The sequence below is a fragment of the Alosa pseudoharengus genome, unplaced genomic scaffold, assembly GCF_046254945.1.
Source record: "Alosa pseudoharengus isolate Yale_2024_CS ecotype anadromous, Long Island Sound unplaced genomic scaffold, YU_APseudo_1.1 YU_APseudo_1.1_scf_4, whole genome shotgun sequence".
Taxonomy (NCBI): Eukaryota; Metazoa; Chordata; class Actinopteri; order Clupeiformes; family Clupeidae; genus Alosa; species Alosa pseudoharengus.
The window spans coordinates 29999007-30014111 of record NW_027468774.1 but is presented as its reverse complement, the minus strand read 5'-3'; the positions used below and the strand labels follow the sequence as shown (position 1 = coordinate 30014111).

Genomic DNA, 15105 nt, shown 5'->3' with positions numbered 1-15105 from the left:
AGTATTTAAAAAAAAATTAACTCAAGTGAAGTACAAATACTCAAAATCTGTACTTAAGTACAGTACTTAAGTAAATGTACTTCGTTACTGCCCACCTCTGGTTAGCCGATGCTACCAACAGCTTTTTCAACGGGGGTGCCTCGGCATCGGCCTAGCCATGCAAATAAATCACTGTTTTACACCATTTATGAGGCTCAACGTATCTCCACACTTCATTGGTAGACTTCCGAGGGCCCTGACATTTAAAACGAGACATTGAGAACTTTCAAAAAGCACTGGTAGTTTACTTACAAGACGATTTATACAGACAGTATCTTCACGAACTTTAGCGTTTGCAGCCATCTTGAATTTAGTCACGATAAGTCGAGCGACGAGTAAGAATGAACAGGTATGACAGGATGAATTCTGTGGAAATGCATGGATTCCAGTTTCTTCCAGTAGCAGCAACTGGAATCCATGCATTTCCATGGAATTATTTTTGGAATATTTTAAACTCACAGGCAAAGTGAAACTAACTTCACCATGCTCACAGACAAAACAGTTCTACCAGAAAGACTCTGTAGACAGAATAGAATCAATTAACAATTTAATATGAGAAGGAATAGCTTGGATACAAGCATAATAAAGTGTTCTGTAGGTAACAGTCTTTGCCATAGACCCGGTCTCTGATCCGTCCAGAGATGAGCGGATCTCAATTCCTGCTGATGGAAGAAGGCAGGGGCGGGGAACCCCCCCCTACATCGAGACGGGGACCAAGTGGTGGTGGTGGCTGAAGGGGAGATGACGCAGTTGGCGTACCGCGTCCGATGGACGTGGACTGCTGGCAGTGGTGGCTGGAGGGGTGGTGGAGGGAACGTCAAAGTTGGCGTACTGAGTAGCAGAAAGAAGTGTTAGATGTAACAGTTTTAAAATGCCTGCTGAATAGGCTACCTATAGCACGGATTGAATGAGTGAATGTCGTAGAATGCAGGGTTTTCCCAAAAATGCAAGCAAAGATTCCATGGGTGGAGTAAGAAAAGCTATGAGTCATCCCCAGGGGCGTAGCAGCAAATTCTGGGCCCTATGCACAAGTGGTGGCCATGCCCCCCCCCCCCCCCCCAACCAACCAACCACCGGCTGTAAGCATGAAGCATGAGGTTCACAACTAACTACTATCTAATCACACATTGAATTAATCTAACAACTCTTATATACTGTATAACAGAAAATAATCTTATTACCCAAGACTTCACTGAATTTCTGTGTTTAAAAGCTAGAACATGAAATGAATGAAAACGCTTTTGGCTGAGAGAACAGCTATCTATACAAATTGAACACTTTTGACTGAGAGAACAGCTATCTATACAAATTGAACACTTTTGGCTAAAGAGAACAGCTATCTATCAAGGAGCATATTAAAGAAAAATGGCACATTAACAAAATGCTTCATTAAAAAAACAGACTTCCACAAAGTGCTAAACACTGAAATTTACACTCCAGTTAGTGCCCACTGAGGGGTCTTTTTGGTGGCAAAATCCTTGATGAGGTCCTTAAAGTCCAGTTTTCTTGCCAACTGACTTTCAATGGAGAGAAGGGCAAGGCTGTTCAATCTATCCTGACTCATTGTTGATCTCAGGTAGTTTTTAACCAGTTTCAGCTTATGTAGCCTTATGGATGTGACTGAACATGCTTTAATATTTAAATATTCTGTGTAAAATTTCCTCAAATTTCATTTTTCATTTGCTTCATAAAAACATAAGAACATTTTATTTTTCTGATGGTTGTGGCAAAAAAATGGTCTATTCTAATTAGACTAGACTACAGTGAAAGACAGAGCATGACAGTGTTGCTAAATATACATTGCAGTATAGCCTTTCGTGTGATTTCATTTTAAACTATAGGCTCACCTTGTCTCAAGTCCACATCAGATGGTTAGAGGTCTGCTGCTGCTGCATCACCCTCTGTGACAGTTTCTGAAACTGAGTGTGATGCGTTTCACAAGTTAGCTTTGCTACTAATTTGACAGCCTTGCCTCATGAACCTATATAACATTGAGCCTACTAAGTTAAGCTATTAGCTCATAATAATTTTCGAATTAGTAGGCTATTGAAATGTTGTGCTAGGCTATAAATCAGACATCATGTTATTTCTAATTTTGTGTTAATGCTGTTTTAGCACTGATAGGCTAATCGCGGATTCGCGGTGGTATTGAAGTGTTTTGTAACCTTCAGGAGTTCATTTCATTTGTAGACTATTGCTTTCACATTGGGCTCACCTTTCTTGGGAAAGAAGGCTGTTAACACTTGTTTTCCCTCATTTCTTTTTTTCTCCCTTCTTGCCTCTCTTTTCTTTTCTGGGAACCGGATTTAGCTTTCTTAGACTTAGACATCTTCACACCGTGACCGTGTGCATTGCCGCTTTGGCAGAATGAACGTTAGCCTACTTCAAAAATGCGCCTAGCAGGGGAAGGCGGACTGAACCATTTCGTGCAAGGGAGAGGGTGCCTGCCCTCAAACAATGTTGGCTTGGACACAATTAATACATCAATCAACTGATGCATTTACCCGAAATATTTGCATCTATATTAGTTAATAACATTTATTAAGATTAAGGAAATTATTTATTATTAAGGAAAATAAAATTCAACTCCTTAGGGGCCCTCCCCTCACTTGGGGCCCGGGTAATTTATTCCCACTTGTCCCCCCACTACGACGCCCTTGGTCATCCCAGCAGAACCTTCGCTTAAGCTATCATTTCTACACAGTTTGACTTACACTATTGACTGCGGTCGCCATTGGTTACCATCGACACATCAACACATGCTTTGAGCTGATACACACAAGATATTGAAACAGCACAAACTGGTACACAGGTCAGAATCATGATTATATCTGGCTGTGAGCATATGAAATATGTATAGCATTATTTTAGTCTGGTGTTGACCACAACCTGTAAACAAAGAGACAAGTTCGATAGAATGTGGCAGGAAATGCTCATATCTCAAACCCACGTCAGTGAGCTGTTAGTTTCAGTTCATTGTGGCTGGTCGGTTTGTGGTGTTCTTTTTGAGTGTTTCCAGGCAGGAAAGGGAAAAGTTGGCCATAGAGGGTGCAATAATCTTGTGCCTTTGCTTCATATAAAAATTATTATACATAGCATGTACTGTAAGTATGTCTGATGTAGTATGTGTTTGTCACAATACTTTTGACTATGCAATACTTGCTTCTAAATATAGCCTACAAAAGGTAATCAAAATGCAAGTTAAAAAGTTATAAAGGAGAAAAAAACAGCAGAAGTTCATGCGTCTTTATTTCTATTATAAAGGAGATTCTGACCTTTACTTGTTCCAACCAAAGATGGGCACATCTCCTCCATAAAAGATTATTTGAAAAACTTAGTGTTTGCTATCTTCTTTGGTCTTTGCCTGTCAGGCTGGCTTGTCCCCCCAGCAAGATTCTTCACTCTCAAGGCAGTGATCATAGCCTAATATACTTTGAGGGGGACATATCACCCTCCCCCAATATTCAACTATGCTCAAAATGCCAAATTCAAGCATTTGTCGAAGTATAATCAAACAACAAACTAATTTAAACTATTAAAGGAACTATGCAGTTTTTTAAGCTTGATTTGACTGAACTAATTGAACAGCTTCGGAATCATTGTAATGATTATACTGTAGCGTCGGTGGATGTTCATGTCTAACGTTGAATGAGTGTCTCCCAGAATGCAGTGCGAGTGAATGCTATAAGGTGTAATGTCGGTTATAATAGTTGTAGTTGTGTTTACCATGTTGTGTAGTTGTTAGCGTGTTAGTCTCTTTGGTTGTACCTCATGTGCTTATCCTCGTGTTGATGTGTGTGGTAAACCCTTATTGTGTGTTACATGTGCGGCTGAGACTACCCCTGTGTTGCCCTATGTAGTTATCTGTATAAGTCTGATTGTGTCTGAGTCTTCCTGTTCCAATAAATGGCCGTCCTGGCCAAAGGTGAATCTTGTCTGAGGGTGAGATCGCTACATTGGTGTCAGAAGTGGGATGGGCCCCTCCTGGGGCGCGAAGATCTACGCCAGATCAGACCAGCAAGATGGCGGCGAACCTCAGCAGATGTTCCAATGGTCCTTTTAAGGACTAGCCAGCTCGCTGAGCTTGCCACTGCCGGGGATGGAGGACCTTCCGGCCCGGTGTGGGACCTGTGCAGGCGACGAGAGCTGCCAGCGCTGGAGGAAGCGGCCCCGGCTGATGTCGCGAAAGTGTCCGCGGCTGGCAAGAAGTTCCCGGCTCGACACCGATGTCGATGCTGCCGTCATCCGAGGATCTCATCCATAAAGAGACGAACTCTCTGACGACCTTAGAACACGGCCACAGCGGCCGGGTTTACACCGCCAGCTACTGAAGAACTTCCAGAGCGTCAGCTGCCGGTCGAGAGTGTGATGGAGTCATAGCTGCTAGTTCGGGAGCTTGCGGTGCTCCAGCTAGTGACCAAGAGGGTAACGTCGACCTGTAGAGCCTTGGGAGCTATCGTTTTGTGGACTGTTGAAGTTTGAAGTGCGCACGTTCGACACAAGTCTGCGCAATGTTTTTCCATAGACAGTGTGTTTTTCACGTTTTGTGTGGGAGTTCCTGTGTGTCCCGAGCCGGTTGGGAGGGTCGGGGTCTCCATTTCCCGCCACAGTGAAGCATCGTTGTGCTCGAGAGACAGCCGACAAAAGTTCTACAAGAGGGCAGCGCGAGGAGGGACCTCGACGTGGACTGCTGACCGCCTGGAGATCGGCACACTGTGGACAGCTGGCAACGGCCACGAGCTGTCACAGTAGCCAGAGGGGGCTACCGAACGTCCAGGGGTTCCAGCGTATCCGGGGGTTCGGCTTGCAGTGGGACTGTTTGCTGCTGTTTGAGGTAGCGCAGCTGCACGGCGGGAAACCGAGGGCCCAAGCGATACCACGACCCACGTCTGGCCGGTTCTGGTGCTTGTTCGGGGGAGAACTGACGTGACAGAGGCAGCCGAGAGCCCTTCCAGTCGGGAGGGGTTATCGTGCAGCCGGAGGCTTTCCGGTCACTTGGACTAAGCACTGGGACTGACACCGACGCAGCTGCGAGCGGTGAGCTGAGCTGTCATTGCCGGGGACGACAATGGCTCGGGAGGGGGTTATGTAGCGTCGGTGGATGTTCATGTCTAACGTTGAATGAGTGTCTCCCAGAATGCAGTGCGAGTGAATGCTATAAGGTGTAATGTCGGTTATAATAGTTGTAGTTGCGTTTACCATGTTGTGTAGTTGTTAGCGTGTTAGTCTCTTTGGTTGTACCTCATGTGCTTATCCTCGTGTTGATGTGTGTGGTAAACCCTTATTGTGTGTTACATGTGCGGCTGAGACTACCCCTGTGTTGCCCTATGTAGTTATCTGTATAAGTCTGATTGTGTCTGAGCCTTCCTGTTCCAATAAATGGCCGTCCTGGCCAACGGTGAATCTTGTCTTAGGGTGAGATCGCTACAATACTTTTTTTGGGTTGGGGTGGGGTGGGGTCATTCCTATGTTCCCCGGGTCCTATGTTCCTCGCTTTGTATGGGACCGGGGAACACAGGACCCTAACCCTAATCCTAACCCTAACCCCAAGTGGGGGAATAGTCAGTACACCAAATAAGGAAGGCCTACATGAATTGACACATGAATTGTCACTTGTTAAACTCACCTCAACATGTCTTTTCACTTACATATGTGGGAAAATGTTTGTTTTTTTACATTAACTGACCTGGATTTCCTTTTCCATATCCAAATCCAAATCGGTTGTATGCTCCACAGCCATTTAACACCACTTAATGCCAAGCTTACAGTAAGCTACGGACGGTAAGTAACATTTCAACTGAGTTCAGTTCTGAAATTGCTGAGCAGAAAACATATGGGGCACAGGCAGAGGTGTCAGAGTGGATGAGCATCCTGTAGTTCCTGTTTTAGCAAGCTGCTTACCACACAGACCCAAATACATGAATAGGCAATATTGTAGACGGCGTAAGAGCTTGGCAGCCTGTGAGTCCCTGGTGGCTATGGTCGCCCCCTGGTGGTCCCTCTGCCACTTTGCAGGACTTGAGACATTTCAGAAGTGTTTATTCTCATATTTCATTCTGATAAAACTACATGCAGTTGTAACAGCAAATAGGCCTCATTACCTCAGTATGACAGGAAGAACAGTTTTATAACCACCTCAAGTGTTGATGTGGTTGATCATAATTCATACATCATGCATATTTTTAACTGTCTGCTGATGACAGCTGCTAAATGAGATATTGTCAAGGTGTCTGTCTTTTCTACGTTCACATGCTCAATTTTTATATTTTGCTCAAATTTAAATAGATATGATCTCTATTATGATCAACATCAGATTCTGACTGGTGTAGACAGGTGACACTTCGGAATTGACCTGCATGTATAAATAATCAATAGCAACACAGCACGCTACCTTGCAGAAGTTAGTATGGAGGCTGAACAGTGTGTGTCATTTTTAAGTTGCTGTGCAGTAGCCTAAGCCAGAGAATTTGTGAGCAGATTATGTCAAGTGTATAGACCCTTTCAAGAGACTTCCATTATCAGCATCATAGTTGGCCCCACAAGACTTCCTTTTTAACATTCCATATGTTATCTTAAAGGTCCAGTATATAGGAAATAATGGAAAATAAACTGTAACCATTCCAAAAATGATCACTATATGTTGTCAGAAAGTGAGGAAACACGATGAATTGAAGTAATGCCTTATTTGACAACATTACTCTAACCCAGTGTTTCTCAAACTTTTTTTCTGGGGACCCACTTTTTAAAAATGACAGACTATCGCGACCCAACTCGTGACTGTGGTAGTTAACAAACTAGATCAGTGGTTCTCAAACTTTTTCTTTCATTCCCCACTTTGATCAAGGGGGCATTCTCGAACCCCACCTGTCCCTCATCGCTCTAAGAAAGTGGTAAGTCAAGCTTAAAATTGTCAAATTTATTGAAATAATGACAAGTTCTAAATATATCTTCAACAGAGTTAAAATCAGCTGGTGCTGCAGATATAATAATAAATAAATACATAACACACATAGGCTATTTCTGTTTTCCAGCAACATATTAGGAAGTATAGGCCATTTTACAGCATTGTACAATAGATTCAATGAAATACCAACATGCTGCATTAAATGGATCCATAATCCAGTCATACTGAGCACTGCTGGTTGGGAAATATTTTTGAAACTAGATGTACCGCATAGCGGTACAAAATATGACCGCCGCTCAGTCCTGTACAGCCGTTCTGCGAAAATAAATCACACTTCAATTTGTCTCCATATTTTACTCCATCCCCCACTCTTGAAACTTTTGTGTATGCTTGTTTGGCATGCCTGAGTGTGTGTGTGCGGCTGCACAGAAAGTAGCCTACTGGTGCTGAAAAGTTGAATAGATTGTGGAATAGCCAAAGAAGATGTAGCATTGTTATAAAACCTTTAAAATCTCTAAACAATCACAAGTAGGGCAGTTCATCACAGTTCATCCATTGCAACTGATTGATGAAAGGTCATTTACACCTGTAGGCTACATTGTATTTGGGAAAAGCAAAAGGTATCAGCATAATGTTATTTATGTATTTATTTGTTTGTTTGTTTGTTGGTTTGTTTATGAACAAAAACATCTCTGTCAGTTCCATGCCGTTTTCAACAGCTTTCAAAAACAAAGGTAATTTTTGGATGGATGGATTTTTTGTGAATGTTTCTTCTTCTACATAAGATTTTAGTCATCTTTAGTTCATGTAATACTTCATTGTCAATGCACAAATTAAGTAACAGTAGCCTGAAACGTTATTGTTAATGCACAAATTAAGTAACAGTAGTCTGAAACGAAATGCTGTTTTACATGTAACCAGTGGTGCAAATAACTGACATGTCCAAATGGGCCTTGATGAAATGCGTCGCTAGACTGTTCATACACATTTTAACGGGCCAAAGTTGAAGAACTGTTGTCCGTTATTGTTCGTGCAAATATAGGCTGATTCATGTTCCCTTGCATTGTGTAACTGAGGTCCATGGCTAGTCTGGCTTTCACCAGACCAAGCTCAATCTTTTAAGAAATAAAAAAATAAATAGCGGGCAGATCAGGCTGGGTTCACCCCAGCCTAGTCCATGGCACCCGATATTGTTTAATTTTCCGATTGAGATATCCACGCTCTGGCTATTCTAAATGCAAAAATGCATCAGGGAGTTATGACAAAACTGTAACTAACAAACTAGATCCTAATAGAAAGCTGTTAGCTTCCCTAAGCTACAGGTAGGCTTATAAGGTAGGCCTATTTACAACATAAATTGTCAATAGGCTATGCTGGCGACACAAATAAAATCTCCTTTGGAAAGATTACGCCTTACGCCTTACAGTATCAAGCGGACTGCCATATTGTGGCGAAAAGTTAAGGAAAGCGCGAATGAAGTAGCCACTTCTAAATGGGACCCACTACACAGTAGCTTAAGGTGTGTTGCTAAAGCAACCATAATGAAATGAAGGTGTCATTGTTTGGATACTTCACACACACGTGCTTTTTAATTTCACAGACTACAACTACCAAGCTGGAATCAAAGCACATCGATTCCCCTCTCACACACCCTGCACGCACTTAAAACGAAATAAACAGGCGTCTTAGTCTCACGCATGTATAGGCAAAACTGTATCAGCAACGTTGGTAAATCTTCCATTGCACAGAATGATTTTTGTAGCACGTGCAACAAATGACAGTCGAAAGATACAATTACAGTGCTGCTATCAATTTGCTTGGTATATCAGCATTTCTAGTTTTCTACAAATGCAATCAATCAAATTGGCCTCCATCACTCAACCAACGCTAACGGTAACATTACCTAGGTCCTTATTGATATTATAAGATTAACGTACCTGCAGTAAAAACCAAGCATGTCCGATAAACATCCTCAGATTTATGTCGGCTTCAAGAAGAAATGGGATTTCATGTGAACATCGTTCTATCCGTATTAGACGTTCTCTGCGGTAAATTACAGTCCTTGTAGAAAGCATCCATTGTTTTTTTCAACCCACTTTTAACTTCCAACAAAATTACGTCTCACTGCAACGATGCGCCATCTAGTGGACAAACGACTACTTATCGCCAATACTGGAAATGCAGCCATGATGCTGGTGATGAATATTTATTATGGCTTTCTTTTAATCCTACTGAATTTGTAATTATGTATCGGCCGTTCTAATACCGATAGTATGTGGGTGCCTGTGTGTGTGTGCATGTGTATATGTGTGCACCGCCATCTACAGGCCAATGAGTGTACAGTCACTAAATGTACACATAACCTAATTTTTTTTAGACCCCCCCATGGATGAAATTCTACGAAACTTGGCATACCCCCAGAGAATGCCAGGTCAATCATACACATAAAATGTGGTGCAGTTCTGAACATCTTAACTGAAGATAGGGGCGATTAAAGCAGAATAATATTGCATTTTCATTTTTTACCGGGGGGGGGGTGCAAATCACAAATGAGTGATTATGGGCCAGGTTGATGTGGGCTCTTGAAACCCCGTAAAACCCATGAAAAAAAATCAGTTACGGGGCGGAATCTCTTGGAATTTTCGTTTATGTTTTGAACGATTAATTCTAGAATAGCGTATTAATAATAGGCTAGCGCGTCCTCCTATTTGGGTTGCCAAATTAGCAAAGGCCAACTGTCAACAGCTGTCAGTTGTAGTCATGAACGCCTACAAGAGGCAGGCAAATTTCCAAAATTAAAACAAGAAACAAATTAGGTGGACATCGGAGGAGCTTCCTGAGATGGTGACGTCTTCGTCAAACGAAGAATATCAAGTCTGACGCAGAGCTGGCCATATTTCTCCACAACAGGTAGCCTATGCTAAACTTCATCTGCATCGCTAACTTCAGCTAAATATGTTACGTTGGTTAGAGAGGTATTTTTTGTTTTCACTGTTTCCGTAATGTGTAGCTGGGTCATGGTTGGAGAAACGTTAAAGCAGCTGCAGGTCAACTAACGTTAGCTAAGTCTTCATTACATCTGGCAACCCAGAAGAGGCTCGCGTCTGATAGTCTTGAGAACGTTCACCAGTGTTTTGATTTTGGCCTACAGAACGTTCGTTAACAATCCTACAAATCGCACCTTTAAAGCAGAGGAAGTAGATTGGGGCCCAAATAGAACGTTCAAGCATTGTTTTTGTTTTTATTGTTGAAAGGGTCTATAAATCAGCAGGTTCATTTCTGTGCACATTTTGTTGACCGCGTAGGAGCCTAAATGAAGTCTAAAATAATTTTACATCTAAAAGGGTACAAGTTCATTAATATGATAAATATGATTTATAATTTCATGATTTAAAATGTTGTGATTTTTTGATGTTGCTTTAAGAGTTTTAAGTAAACAGTTAAACATAAGAAGTGGACTCTTTTCAAGTATTGTTTGAGATGAGGGAGTTTGCTTGAGGGAGTTTGAGGGAATTGAGTCAAGCTAAATTGGAACCTAGGAAACTCAGACCGCTTCATTGATTTCAGTCTGTAGCTCATTTAAACTTGGCTTTAAGGCTCAAGTTGTCTTTGAAAGTGCTGCACAATCTTCTGCGGTACATTTCGACTATTTGTTTTTATACGCTTTAAACCTGGCTGAAGCCGGCTTGCAAGTCACATGAATTCCAATATGACCGTTCAGACTGGTCACATCGCAAATAAAATCAGACCTGTATGTGATTTAAGACCACATATGGAAGTGGCTGGTAGGTAACCCAAAGAAATGGAGCGTATATGACTCCATATGGCTTGTGCTATTAATACAAAAAAATAGATATGTCACATTAAATGAAAAAAGTTTTAGCTTGGTAATGTCAAGCCAGGGTCTGTAATCAGTTGTATGTGTTCAGGTCACGAGTTTATTCCACAGAAAAAGTAAAAAAAATTACAAAGGACTTCAGTTTATTGCTTGCTTTCAAATGCTTTATTAGTAATTAATTCAGAAGTGGATTTTGTCTTTCTGATTTCTTGCTGATATCACACATATAACTGGTTAGTAAGAAAGTAAACTGATCTAACTGAATAAATCTTTAAAATACTTCAAAAATACCTTGATAAGCTAAAACAAACTGGGTCATTTTCAAGAAAGAATTCTGACCAATTTGTGATTGAACTTAGAGCCGATCAGCTTTGCCACCATTCTGAGCTGAATTTTGGCCCGCGAGCGTGTAATTGAATGCCTGCCTATCCATCTGCATTCCCATTTGGAATAGCATGTGCTTGGGAATGGGAGGGCATGGGGAGACACATACAGTGTCTCCAGCAGGCTGCCCATGGGAGAGCTCTTGTATTTGGTGCAAGATGGGCCACTCAGACTTGGACCACAGGTCACCTTAACCTTGTAAAAAATCCGCCCACAGTAAGAGGGCAGACCACTCTCCCCCGGTTATTTGAACGAAGTTTAGCGTAGCACGTTCCAAGGAGGTCATCATACCGGTTGTCCTCATCCCACACTTCAATTTTGAGTTTGCTGTCTGCGGACAAAAGCAGGTCACCAATATTGAACTAATAGTTCCAGATAGGAAAGTTGTTGTCATTAATCATGGGCGTCTTGCCAATCGGCAAGACTTTCAAAGACCTTCACATACCCATCGGTGCCTGAGCTAACATCTCCGTACAAATCTTCGCCTTTTATGATGGTCAAAATAACCTTAACTTGTCCACTGCGCGTTGGAGAGCAGTTGGTGCTTAACCCCTTGTGGCTTTGACAGTGGCATTCACAGGACCCTGGGTTGGTTCTCCTCCCAATGTTGCAGTGGTCAGAGCATGCTCTCTTCAGGCCCCTGCTGAGGATGTAGTCTTTGATGGCTTGCTTCAATCCCTCCCTCACCTATGTAGATGAAACCAGCTGGTGAAGGGGCTTCAACGTGTAGGGGATCACATCTGGGTTGTCTGGCAGATCTGAAAGCCACTTCTTATACATCTGAAGAGAAAAGAAGCTCAGACCCTGTGGCTCTCCCACCACTGATTTCTGTGGTCCTTTGAAAAAAACATTGAAAGATACAGCACATGTAGAAGCACATTTTAGACTTTAGAATTGTATGTAGCTGCAACACCCACATAGCCCTTTCCTACATGGGACCAGCCATTTTGCTGGCCAAAAACATACATTGTTACATGATACAGAAACCCTGGCTTCAATTTACAGTAAAACTACAGCAGTAGCAGATGACACTCAGTCGAGAGTGATAGGCTACTTCTGGAAAAGCTTTTCTGAGATATCTGCACAAAGTTCCATGGCAACACACAACATTTGTGTCAAATTTATGGATTTGTCTGGGGGTATAAATAGGGCTATTGTTTGAGTATTTGTGTTTGTATGTCAATGTCTTATGGGTGCCGGGGATGTTTATGTAATTTTTGTGAATAGTGCGTTAAGTTTCCCATCACATCCTGACTCACCTCTCATGAAACGTGTTTGAGAAGCTGCTTCTTCCCTGCAGATTCCTTTTCCGTCCATTACAATACTTTGTCTCTGCACTCAACGTCTGAGGTCAACGTCTGTCTTGTATTTGATCTTTCCAGAAACCTCAGCAGTCAGGCACATCCTGACCTCATCAGTGTTCAGACCCATAAGAGAAGCCTTGCACTCCCTGATACTCGTCATAGACTGCACTTTCCCGCCAGCCTGCACCTGTACAAAGCCATCATATTTGGTAGATCTATCAAGGTTATATCTTGGCCAAACCCATGAACAATATTGATATTTAATTTTACTGCTATGCTGTGGCAATGCTAGTAGACTTTAAAGAACACACTGATGAAAGCTAGCTAGTAGTCTTGTTCCCATACCTTTTTTATGAAGTGAGTTCCATATGTGTCAATGAAAGCATCAAAAGTTGCTTTATTACTGGGGCTGTAGATCTGGGGGAGTTTATCCAAGGCTTGTTTGAAATCTTGATTCAATTTTGGATTGCTAGAGACCATGTACCTGAGTTGGAGAGGTTTTAAAGAACACACACACATCCACCGACGTCAAAAAATAAAGTCTGTCATCCACTTCAGAATCAGAATCAGCTTTATTGGCCAGGTTTGCTACCCTGGAAAATCCAGAGTTCTCGCAAGAGCACAATTTAAATTGTCTCTACGAGACACTCTGGCAATGAGTAATGATGCACGTTACTTTTGCCACTTGTATCGCGGGTGTATCTGATATAGGCGGGCCAAAAGCAGGCTAAACAGATCGTAGTGTTATCCAATTGCGTCGAAGTCTGGAATCAGTCAGTAAACGTTGGTCGTTCTCTTGTGCCAGATATGCATGACAGGAGAGTGGGATGGAGTTGGAGCAGAAAGGCCTCTGCCAGTATAGTGGTGGCTGGCAGCAACATAAACATGAATGTCATGAGAAACTGAATATTGACGTTCTTTTCAGAGCTCTCTTAATATTATGGCAGGTTGCTTTTGTGGTTAATTTCCGTTAAACGAATAATAAAATGAATAAATAAATAAAATGATTTTAGGGTGCATCCGAGTTGGTCAAAAGTACTGTATATGGAACCACAAGTCAAGTGTGCAAACACACACACTCTTAATTAGCTAATTAAATTAATGTAATCATTACTTTGCTCTGTCGCGTTTCAGTTCTTGCTCTGGTTATGATCTATACATCTGTGCATTCATTGCAGGGCCGGAGTGGGGCCACTTTTCAGCCCGGGAGTTTCAGGCCCAAGACCGGCCCACTTTTTTAGTGGTGGTGGAAATTGGATAAACTAGATGTACCGCAGAGCGGTACAAAATATGACCGCCACCCAGTCCAGCACATTTTTTCCACAAAAATAAATCACGCTGAAAGGCCTATATGATTCTAACTGTCTCACTAAATTGCATTATCCACACTCAATTCTCACTGATATCTGCTAGACAACAAGTACCAAAACATGATTAGTTCATAGATTTCACATGTAAAATTCATTTTATACAACTCCACCTCCATCTTGCCTTTTCATAATTCTGAGAAATTCTTGAATTGTGTGCATGTGTGCATGTACATGTTTATGTTATGTGTGTGTGTGTGTGTGTGTGTGTGTGTGCGTGCTTGTGTGTGTGCCTGCGTATGTGCCTGTGCATGCAAGCGTACATGTCTACTGTGTGAGTATGTGTCATACGTATGATTACTGTGAATGTATGTGTGTGTGTGTGTGTATCTGTTTGTGCACATGTGTGCACATGAAATGGGTTAACATGACCCCTGGAGGCAAACATATATTATATATTCACAGAGAACTGTGTCTGCCCTACCCTCCTTTCGGGGTGTCCAGTCCAGCGGGGGGCTACAGATCAAAACGAAAAACGATGGTTCCATGCTATCCATGTGGGGTTACATGCCCACCAAGTTTCGTGTACCCTGGTCTTTCAGTGTCCCGGGAATCATTGACGGAAATTTGGGCATGCGAAAAAGAAAAAAGAAAAAAAAAAAAATAAAGAAAAAAAATCTGACTAAACCTATATGACCGCCGCTTCGCTGCGCGGCGGTCATAATAAGGCAACATTTCAGCTCTTACTATCCTGTAGTTTTTATTATAGGCTAATATTCCACTATTCCACAAGGATAGGTTGATAAGTTAACAAAAACAGGAAGGCAGAAATAAGGCATTTGAAATGTATCCCACAATTCCACTAATAGTCTGAGCGAATTAGCCTAGAAAAGGGTCAAAGGTGGAAGTAAATACAGCAAAAGCATATTTGGTATCATTTGAATCGTAATTTTCTGTAGATTAAGAATTTGTGGTGCCTACAGCGCAGATTTGTAATGAAAAAAATATATAGGGCTTTGAATGGAGCATGGCACAATGATTTTTGGGCCAAAAACGTATGTTAGTACATCTTGATATTAGCTGATATCTCTTAAGCCAATTGAAAGATATTCATCAAACTTGGTCTACTTACCCACTACAAGTTGTCAAAGACCTGGCAAGACAATTTAGGTCTTGAGGTCAAAGGTCAAGGTTACAAGGGGTCACACATGCAGTATTTGGTTCATATCTCCAAAGCAGACTGATGGATCTTCATTAACTCTAGCACATTTATTGTCTATACAAGTTAGATGAACTTAGGGACTCAGGGCCATGGGGTCAAAGGTTAAG

General features: G+C 41.9%; 1 long non-coding RNA gene and 1 pseudogene across 1 annotated transcript; both read right to left on the bottom strand.

Annotated features, from left to right (window-relative positions):
* Positions 1 to 646: 646 nt before the first annotated feature.
* On the bottom strand, positions 647 to 2369 carry LOC143103153 (uncharacterized). Its single transcript, XR_012982735.1, has 3 exons — positions 2255 to 2369; positions 1887 to 1958; positions 647 to 870 (listed from the first exon to the last, which is right to left on the bottom strand). It is a non-coding gene; the product is annotated as an uncharacterized LOC143103153 (long non-coding RNA).
* Positions 2370 to 4098: 1729 nt separating this feature from the next.
* LOC143102899 (perforin-1-like) lies at positions 4099 to 12949 on the bottom strand (annotated as a pseudogene).
* Between the last annotated feature and the right edge of the window lie 2156 nt (positions 12950 to 15105).